The sequence below is a fragment of the Haematobia irritans genome, chromosome 1 (assembly GCF_050003625.1).
Source record: "Haematobia irritans isolate KBUSLIRL chromosome 1, ASM5000362v1, whole genome shotgun sequence".
In the NCBI taxonomy this organism is placed as follows: domain Eukaryota; kingdom Metazoa; phylum Arthropoda; class Insecta; order Diptera; family Muscidae; genus Haematobia; species Haematobia irritans.
The window spans coordinates 100,305,582-100,309,475 of record NC_134397.1 but is presented as its reverse complement, the minus strand read 5'-3'; positions in this window follow the sequence as shown (position 1 = coordinate 100,309,475).

Genomic DNA, 3,894 nt, shown 5'->3' with positions numbered 1-3,894 from the left:
TGCAATGCTCTAGTACCTATTTCATAATTTTGGGGTACCTGAGACGGTTGTTTCCGACAACGGGACCCAGTTTAAAGCCTCCACCATAGACCAATTAAATATAAGACATCTCAAATGAATTCACAGAGCTGTAGTTTGTCTGCACACCGTAGAGGGCTCTTTTTCGTCTGCAATTGAGTGATTTTTTAATTTGGCTTTATTTTTTTTTCTTTCCTTTGTTCTCTTGATGAAACACAAAATATTGTAAAAGCTTATAAAATTTTATCCATTCACACCTTTTTTGTAATGCAAATTGGCTGATTTGTACGGTAATTCTCGTTTTCCAAAAAGAAATTGAGTCACATGACTGCGCAATTGAGTGGAGTGACTGCGCTCTGCAAATAAACAAAACCATGGTGAATTCACTTGAGATGTCTATACATTCCTTGGTCTATGCCTCCACATTCAACCACCTGATGCAACGTTATGGGATTTCTCATGTTTATACTGCTGTTCACTCCCCTCAAGCTAATGCTTCGGAGAGAGTGAACAGATCAGTTATTTCTGCCATTAAATCGTATGTCGGCCAGGATCAGAGGGATTTTACATAGAAATGCAGAAGGTTTTGTCCACTTTATGTTATTTTTTTTACTTCATACACAAGCGCCTTTCCATCAACTTACAACTAAACAAACGTACAATACATATAAAAGTTGTTGTTATTGTTACTACGTGAGGGCAAAAAAAGATTCGAAATCCTCGATTCCTTCACTTTGTTTTCGAAAACAATTTGACTCGTTGTGTTTGATCCCGAAGACTGAAGTTGTTTGATTGACCGTTTCATACAACACAAACGAGAACGAGTTATGGTTGTATTCGAACTTACAAACATCGGTCCAAACGGGAACGACTACAAATCTCTACCTTACTTGTTGGGCTTCGAGATGTTCTCGAACACAAAAATATATGACCGATGCAATGCTCTAGTACCTATTTCATAATTTTGGGGTACCTGAGACGGTTGTTTCCGACAACGGGACCCGGTTTAAAGCCTCCACATTCAACCACCTGATGCAATGTTATGGGATTTCTCATGTTTATACTGCTGTTCACTCCCCTCAAGCTAATGCTTCGGAGAGAGTGAACAGATCAGTTATTTCTGCCATTAAATCGTATGTCGGCCAGGATCAGAGGGATTGGGATGAGAGTCTCTTGCGTAATTTAGGGATGTTGGGTGATAGGGCTGTTAGTTTTGGTCGCTCTGATTCATTCGATATTGTTCGGGCTAAGGCTTCTGAGTTTATGAGGAAACAGAACGAACGGCAAAGCAATTTCGAGCAGGGTTTTAGTGCCAAGCTGGCACCTACTTTCATCAAGGCTCGTGTGCGTGAGAGGCTGGGTAATTCCTATTACGAGCTGGAGGACTTACAAGGGCGATCTCTAGGAAAATATCACGCAAAGGATATACGACAATGATCCCCACAAGCGTGATTAGTTTTCGTGTGCTTTACCCCCGAAATCTGATTTTGGTCGGGGATAAATGTAGTGGCGCTTGTGGTTGTAATGGTGTGTGTTTTTTTTTTTGATATCCTGTTTGGTTTCGGATTGTCATAGTAGTGGTCGGTGATGTGTGACCATGTTAACATTTTATGCGATCCCCTAGGGTATGCTCTAGTTTTGGGCGACTGATGGGGGCTACCATTGACGTCCGTCCGTATGTGCAATAATTCGTTTTTGTAGGACGTTAATTGCGTTGTCTCGCTTTCTCCACGACATGTTGGTTTTCTTTTTGTGATTGTGTGTGGAGGAATCAACTTGGTTTGGATTTTCGAAATTTTTGGAAACATCCCGAAGGTAGAAAAGGGCCTAGGTCGGCAGCCATTGCATCATTTCTAGTGAAGTTCTTACTGAGGATAGGCAAAAGGGAGAAGGTTCTTGCTTCCTATTTTCTTGGCGGGGAGTCGACTTTTGAAAAGGAGAATTTAATTTGTGTTTTTTTTTCTGTCGAATATAAGGTGCCTTGTGAGTATTTCCCCCGTTTTGTAAAGGATACTGGGAATAACTTTTTTTCTCCTTTTTTTAAGGATTTTTTTTTTCAATTCCCGAATCTTCATGGATGGCTTTTCAACGGAGATCGAAATAGGCAGCAAGTTTTTCTTTTTCTCCCCTTAACGTTTTGTTTGAATGGAATTTTTCTCTCCTTGCCGAATTATTTTTGAGTTTTATGGGCCTTTGTATATCATTCAAGATTGATTACAATTACACAGGTAAATAACATTATTAGAATTGTTTGTCTTGTAACTGTATTCTAATATGAGGATCTACTTTTCCTCTTCAGACTCTGATTATCCCCTCTCTACATCAGGCTTGTTTTGTTCTGTTGGGAGAAATTCTTTGGAGTGCCACATTTATGACGTTTTTGATTTATGGGTCAGTTTGGTTGTCACCATCATCGACTTAACACGAAGGTCTTCTAAGTCGCCCGTGGCGTGTCTGTGGCTGAGAGGGGCGCCAAAGAGGAGTTCGGGCGGTGTTTTAATTTTTTTTACTCTCCTACGTTTGGATCTAGAGAAATTAGTGGATTGTGACCGTGTCTATGAACCCTGCTCTAAAGTTAGTGTTCCCTATTCGGAACAACTAGAAATGAATTGAATTTTTAATTGTTGATTACTTTCCCACTGCCGTTTGCTTATGACATTAGATACAAGAACTCGGTTTTGCCTCATATATACGCGTGTTATGCCTTTTATTTTTCCGCGATTTTAAAACCCGAGATCTCTGAGCGAAACAATCGTGTTAGTTTACTAATAATTTTTTTTTTTATAAAATATAGCTACATGGTATTTGCGTATAAAAAAAAAAAAACCAAAAAAACCCTGTGTAGATATTCATAACTAGTGTGGAAAAAATAATATAAACATTAAAGACATTGCTTTATAAAAGTTTAAATAGAAACAAGATTAAATTTATTGCTCTAAATAAAAGTGAGAGAGACATCATCAACATACAACATAAACTCAAATAGATGTACAACGTACATATGTACAAACAAACATCACCAGTGTTGGGAAGGTAACAAATCTTCGCCGCCCACACTTCACTCCCTCTGCTGAAAGGCCTTTCAACGTGGGATCTAAAAATCAAGTAAGTCTGTTTTGATTATTTCTCTGGCTGTTGTTGTTGTTGTTTGTAGCAAACACTGATGTTGCATTTGGATGCTGGGGCTGCTTGGACCAATTGATCACTGAGTGAAGCACACCGTTATGTGAGAAAGAAATCAGTGTTTGCTCCAAACTTCTCTCTATTAATATTTATTTTGATCTAAAAAAAATATTTAACAACCATCTGCCAATGATTTACTAACTCAAAGCCAGTCTTAATCGAAGAGAAAAAAAATTACAATAAAAGACATTCAAACGATATCTGGAAACCTTGCTCATGCTTTGATTTTGATGTAGAATTTCCTAAGAATTGCTGCAAATAATCTTCAATACCTGCTGTGGATTTCTTCTTTCGTACATGCAAACATATGCACATATATAATAGCATACAAACATCCAAGCATGAACATTGTCGCCGGTAACATGTTAAATATTTCGTTTTGGCATTAACATTCTACAAACTCGATCGGTCAAGTTTTTTTTTTTTTGGAAAAAAAACGAAATTTAAGGCTATGTCTTATTGATGGTTTTTAATATAGATTTTCCCACCAATACAACATCATTCTAACATCCTGTCCGGAAACAGGTCATTGAACTCTGTTCATTTTGTTTTGTGCTTTGCATTCTTTTTACTTAACATACAATTTTTGAATTTAACATGTTAAACCATTCTAACAAGTATATATGAGCGCACATACTGTTGTTGTATGAACCTACTATAACATAATTTCGCTTTTGCAGTGATTTATTTTGA